The following is a 7,243-nucleotide window of genomic DNA, read 5'->3' on the forward strand; positions in this document are numbered from 1 at the left end:
GTTGTCCCTTACCATCCTCTTCAAAAATGTATTACCCATTCTTCATTTACTAGTTAAATCTTTATTCGAAATAAAATTCATAAAGATTCTAAAATATTTTTTAAAAGCAAATAAATAACTTGTGTACCTAAATAGTTTATAAATATAAATAGAGGTATTCAAAGATGAATATAGTAGAAAAAAAATTATGTTATAGTTTCATACTAACCATGAAAAACTTGTACTTAAAAAAAAATTGCATTTTTTTTATAGTATACTGCTTTATACTAAATTTTCTAAAAAAAACTTATAAATTTAAAAACCAACTTTTATTGAAATTAGAGTATTTTATGATCGAAGTTGAAAATGAAATATCTAGTTATAAAATTTTCACTATTTATCACAACTTGATTGATAAATTATAATAGTCAAATCACAATTGATTAATTATATTACTGAACATAAACTGTGATTGAAAGTTCTTATTTTTAATTTAATATGAAGAATTGACAAGATGGGTATTATTATGGACTGAAATGAATGACCTGGGCAGAATAGCCTGCATGAAGTTTTTATAAATTGAAGTGGTTCGGAAATTGTATTAAGTCCTTGAATCGAAGTTTTAAGTATTAAGATGGCTGAGTTGGCCGAAACGTCGGACTTATAAATAATTATAAATTTTTTGAGACTAAAATTTATTTTATTTAAATAAGAATGTATTAATGTGTTAATATTTCATAGGGTATTGTGGACTGAAATTAATAACCTGTGCAGAATAGCCTGCATAAAGTTTTTTAAAATTTGTGTGGTTCTAAAATTGTATTTAAGGTATGATAATTCATTAATAATAATGGTGTTTGTTTAAAATTGTTAAAAATCATATGTATAATAAAAGCTGTTTGTTATAGATTGTCCTTGAGGATGGCCGAAACGTCGGACTTATAATGAAATATAAATTGTTTTGAGACTAAAATTGGATAAAATTTATTTTATTTAAATAAGGATATATACTTCTTTACGACTCCCTACTAGGAACGTGATGCAAAACTGCACCATGTTGGTGTATTGCAAAATGGTTGATCAAAGGCCCCGTACTTTTTTAATTTTATTTTTTAGAATATTCTACGACGTCGCTTTAACCACTCCTTGGCAACCAATATTATATACTTATCTTATCTTCTATATATATATATATATATATATCTTTGTATTTTTTACTATAAAAAAAAGCTTCATTTTTATATAAGTATAAAAAGGCGTTTCCTAACTGGTATTTCATTATATAAAAAGTACATTTTTCTTCGTCTTTCTAGACTAAATCGGTTTTGTATAAACATAAAGAATAATAATATTTAAAAACATTTAAACGAAGAAGTGAATATTACATTGTTTCTCAATCTTGGAAGATTTTCCTTAGATTTTCATTAAACTTAACCTGATTATGTCACAATTGAACATGATAAATTTTTCTAGATTAAAAAAACCTTGGTCAAGACCAGAGATTATGCCTCAGTTTACAATAGTACCCTTACGTTTGAAGAAAGGACTTTTTCCCAGGAGTCCTTTCCTTCTTTTTTTCTTCTTACTTTTTCAGGAGGCTCCTTACGTATTACTAGAGACCGGAATTCGTACAGTAAAAACCGAAAAACATTTTTAAAAAACCATTGACCATGTCTTTCTGGCGGAGAGTTTTTAAAAAAAAAATACGCTTACTCGGATCATAAACATTTATTTTTCTTAGTTAACAATCGAGACATAAAATGAAATAAAAAAAGTTAAGAAATAAAAAAATAAAATAAATTACTGCTGGACGAACACCGATGGGTCAATGAGCCTTAATATTCCGCTCAGAAAGTTCTGAAAGACTTTTGCTTTTCGAAGTCTTTTCACACGTTGTGAGGCCCACGTCTATACGGCACTCCAACAATTCATGAAGAAAGGGTCTGGTGACGATTTGTGGCCAACTACACAAAGGCGAGTGACTTTAATCCGTTATCTTGTTGCTAGGTAAAATAATAATGGGGGCTGTTGTTTCAGCATTTAAATATTTACAATACAAGTAATAAATACAGCTAAGAAGGATCCTTTAAAATAAAAACAAACATATCGAACTTAACGAAATACGACACAGACGTTCTAAATTATCGCTCAGACAGAAACTTAACGTAAACAATTACTAACAAAAACCCATATGGACTTACGCCTGTCAAATTTATGGACCTGTTAAAAAGACACAGATTCAGAAAATTAAACACCCTGGTAGCGTTCTTAGATTTCTAACAAGCATTCGATAAGGTCTGGCATCGAGGTCTCCTAAATAAACTAAAGAAAGCAGGCCTCCAAAATACCTATACAATATCCTGAGCTCATTCCTCAATGGTAGAACATTTTCAGTCAGAATTAATAACAAAAATCCAACACTTAGACAAATCCATGCCGGTACTCCACAAGGTTCATTCCATTCTCCCATTTTGTTCAACTTTTACCTTCACGTCCAATCCACACACACACCTCCATAGCTATGTTCGCTGACGACACAGCTGTGTTCTCTCAACATGATGGCATAATAATAGACAGAAACACTTTGCAAAGTCACCTTAATGATTTAGAACAATATTTCACTAAATGGATGATTAGCTTGAACATTGAAAAATGCAACTCAAAAAGTTTTTACTCTTCGACGCCCACCAGATCCACCGGATCTAATCCAGTAAAAATGTGAAATAGAATCCTGCCAGTAAAACAGTAAGATACCTGGGAATTCAACTAGATCGCCGTCTTACCTGGTTATTAATGCTATATCCTATCCTAAACAGAAATTCCAAACTAAAACCAGAAGCAACTGTTCTTATATTTAAAACAATTCTCAGGCCACTGCTGATGTACGGCTGTGAAGTCTGGGAGCGGCATCCTTCATGAAAAGGAAAAAACTACAATCTTTTCAAAATAAAGTCCTAAGAATCGCAGTTGATGCTCCTTGGTTCATAAGAAATAGCCAATTGCATCGCGAATTACATATGGAGTCAATAGAGGATTATATCAAAAAACGGTTCATGGAGTTCCACTCCCAGTTGCCGACAGTTAAAGGAGCAGTGACCTACAACCTGGGAAACCCAACCTCAACCCGAAGACTGAAGCCCAGACTGCTGCAAAACATTCTTTTATAAATTTTTAATAAGTATAAAATTAATTCATAGTCACACTAACTCTATTTACTTACTATTATTATTCATTTTATTTATTCATTATTATCATTATTTTTTTTTCTCTTTTCTTCTCTCTTCCCTTTTTTCAAATTAACCATTTTCTTTTTACTATTAGAAGGCAATTGTTTGTTTTATTTAAGTGTACCAATATCATTATTTTTTGTTATTAATTTTACTTACAAATGTTTTCACAACACGCTACATGGACATTTCAATAAAGTTGTATGACAGATGGCAAGAAATGACATCCCTGACTCAGCGAGTGTAATAAAATAATTCACTTGAACGCCAGGAGAATGCACCACTGTATGCTCTCTCCCTCATGCCAACCCATGCCATGTCTGAATAGCTCATTTGCTGTTTGTGATTAATTTACAAGTACAAAATAATTAAACTATAAAAAATAAATAAACCATAAAATAAAAAAGACATGATATTGTCTTTTTTAATATGAACATCTTTAATTGATTTAACTTTCTTATTTAATCGAAACTACTTAAAGTAATTTAGCAGATGTTTTGTAATTTACTGGTTTATTGTTTTGTTTTTTAACTGGAACTCTCAGATACGATACTGAACAACAAACAATTGAACAGCTACCAGTTGAACCAATTTGTTGCCTCTGATGGAACAAGTCCATTCAAGAAGGCTGATGACAGTGTGATAATAAAATGTGCATTCAAAGAACTTTATCAAACCTAATTATAGTATACCTGTGCCATCTATATCCATGTTAGTATTAATTATATTGATGTTCATGTGCGTTATATATAAACTATAGTACATTACAAATATGCATGTCCAAGTATATTTCCCACAGAGTTCTTCCCATTTAAGGTTTGTGATTTTTTTAATTTTGCTGTCATAGTACTGGTAAGAGGTGCATTTTTTTAGTGCATTGTTAACTCTTTAACATAATCCAGTTTTTCTCCAGTACTCTTAAATCTGTAATTTCCAATGGAATGGATGAATTTTTTGTTACCGATTTAGATATTAAACCAGATTATAAGACCAATTCATTTCAGATAATTTTTTAATTCAACGCTTCCTGCTGAAGGCCCAAAAACAAAAACAATTTTCTATAGTTTTGGACAATTTTTGCAAAATTGGTTTAAAAAAAAAGAACTTTTTTTATTCTAAAAGACAATACTGAAAGAAATCTGGACCTGCGGACAATGAGAGACAGCAAAATTTTAGAACTTCAAGCGTATCCAATTCTTTCGATCTAAAGTCCTTCGAACAATTTTCAATGCTCCATATTACGTAACCAACAAAACCTTACAGCATGATTATAATATCCCTATTGTTATTCCATCCAGATTTTTAAAATTTTCGTCAGGACCTTATTCTCCATCCTAATCCCTTGGCACCACCCAAAGGTTGAAACGGCACTGACCCCAAGACCATTCGAAAATTGCTGTTTCCACTCAAGTCATGAGTGTATAGGGCTAAAGCACTCTCACTCAGCCTCCACTGGCCCTTACTATTAGTGACGCGGTTGGGAGAGATGCACTGCGATCTCTTGGAGCTCTGCTTTCCCTTCCAAACGAGGATGGTAAAGCTTGGTTCGGGGATTACCAAGGCTCAATGGTAATATTGTATATAGGTGCAAATTTGTTTTTATTTTATTGTTTCCACCGGCTCATTGCCAGTGACACGGTGAGAGTGATGTGCTGGGATCTCAAGAGCTCTACTTTACCACTCACACGAGGGAGATAGACTGGGCTCAGGGATCCTCAGGTCGATAGTGTAAATATTGTGTATACGAGTGTAAATGCGACTAGTGATAATTTTTTCTTTTATTTATTTATTTTTTTTATTATTATTTAATTTTTTTTTATGTACATAGTTTGATTATGTTCATTTTATTTATTTATTTTTTTGTTTTTATTGATTTAGAGATAGATTTTATCTATTTTTATGTACTTTTTTTTCCTTTATTTATTTATTTTTATTCTTATTTTAGTATGAATGTGATCAGGCATCACTATTCCTTATGGCCCAGCAACTTTGTGGCAGATTGTAATATTTATCAATTAATAAAGTTTTGAAGATTTATCTTTTTCTTGTAGATAATTTTTTTTTTTATTTGGCAGTTTTACTTTATTGTATTTTTTTTTAATCATGTTTTCATTTATAACTTAGTATCGTCGAATAGATAGAATAATATTAAATAAATAGAATGGCTTTATTTTTTTTTTTTTTTCGATCCCTCTAAAACAGAATAAAAAACATTAAATTAATAGTTGCATTACGTATGGTTATATAAATCAAATTGAGTATTACCTTTTTCTACCGGTGGTATTTTAAGGTTACGGTGGAATACCTATCTTGTTGTGTCCGTTCTATACCTGAAGGCTGCAGGTAACAGATAATAATTATCTGGCACAGTCAGAGTCGAAACCGGGTCCTTGGAATTATAGACCAGTGCTTTACCAATCAGCTACCCACTCCCACTTAAAGGCTCAAAAGCTTAGTGAAATTTTCTTCTATTTGCCTGACTACTAATACAGCCTTATTTGTTTCATACGCTAATTAATATTATGATTTAATTCTGAAGGTTGGCGTGGGCAATGTTAAATAACGCATTTAATAAATAAATTAAAGGTTTTATATCATCAGAATAAATTAACTTTAAATAATGCTTAAATCCATGAATAATGACTTGGGATCCTTATACGAGACTGAAAAGACAGGAAACTGCTCGTCGCTTCCGACTATTACAACATTTACTAGACAAACGGTCTAAACTTTCAACACATTACAAAAGACTAAGCTACTTGTCAATAATAAGGCCTATCTGGACATACGGAGTTGAGCTTTGGGGCTCCACTAAACCATCGAATTCCTCTCCTTACAATCAAAAATCTTCCGTGAATCTTAATGCTCCTTACTTCGTCACACATCAAATCATCCATAAGAACCTAATGTTCCATAGGTTGCCGATTTGGCCAGAAATAAATACCAATCCTTCAAGGATAAACTTTCTAACCACCTAAACCCACTTGTTCTAACCTGGCATCTCCATGATCCTCCTAGGCGTCTGAAAAGAAGATGGCCTCGAGATCTTCTCCTCTAGAAATGTTATTGAAGCTCTATCAACGGCTAGATTCCCCACATGTCTGTATCATGTCATTGTAAAACTAACATCAAATTTAGTTGACGTATATATTTTTTAATACAGTTGTTAATATGAATATATAAATTTTAATTTTTACAAAATGTGAACTTTTTTAATAATTTTTCCTATTATTTAAATAGGTTTATTGTTTAATTGAAGTTAATGCAACATGTTTCTCACTAGGATATATGACTCATACTGCCAGCGAGCAGCAGCCATCTTCGCGTCTTGTTCTTGCTCATTAATTATTATTCTGTTTTATTAATTGCATATTTATGTGTGAAACATTAAAAATAAATCCTTTATAAATAAGTGACTTTCAAAAATTAATTACGTAACTGGCGCCCCCACTCAGAACCACGAAACTGAAGAGAATCACTACAACCGTGTACAGTTGACCCAGAGATTCTTCACTTCAGGAGACCTTATATCTTTATTCGTGAACGACCCCTGGAAGATCATTCAACAGTGCTCAAATCTAGATCAGTCTTTTCAGAGAGTGAGTAGTTCTAAAATTATTAAACCTGCTAAATTAAATATAAACATAACAATGACTATCAGCTATAAAATTTCACGTGTGGATAATGACCACAAACCGCCATTTGATGGTAATCCAAATGAACTGGCAAGCTTAAAAATTTAAAATTAAAAAAATTAAATCTAAACTCTCTGGATCTGCTAGAAATATTTTACTTGCTAACAATGTAACTCATGTTCGAACATTATTAAAATTGATGACAGATAATTTTGATGACGCAAGGTCATTTGAAATATTAAAGGACGAAATCTTCCAAACAAAAACAAATTTCAAAAAAGTACCATTGAGTTTATTAATAGAATTCAAGGATTAAGAAATTTGATGTATATTATACGGATTAAGTCAAAAATTATAACCTAAATGATGAATAGATCATTAAAAAAATATATATAAAAAAAA

General features: G+C 31.3%; 1 protein-coding gene across 1 annotated transcript in view; it reads left to right on the forward strand.

Annotated features, from left to right (window-relative positions):
- Nucleotides 1-6,679: 6,679 nt before the first annotated feature.
- LOC106681699 (beta-alanyl-bioamine nonribosomal peptide synthetase ebony) overlaps nt 6,680-7,243 on the forward strand; it is a gene marked incomplete in the record, with an annotated part of 42,594 nt that continues 42,030 nt past the window's right edge. Inside the window, 1 exon segment of the mRNA XM_014422157.3 lies at nt 6,680-6,805.

The sequence above is a fragment of the Halyomorpha halys genome, unplaced genomic scaffold, assembly GCF_000696795.3.
Source record: "Halyomorpha halys isolate HHAL.00 unplaced genomic scaffold, Hhal_1.1 Scaffold360.1, whole genome shotgun sequence".
NCBI lineage: Eukaryota > Metazoa > Arthropoda > Insecta > Hemiptera > Pentatomidae > Halyomorpha > Halyomorpha halys.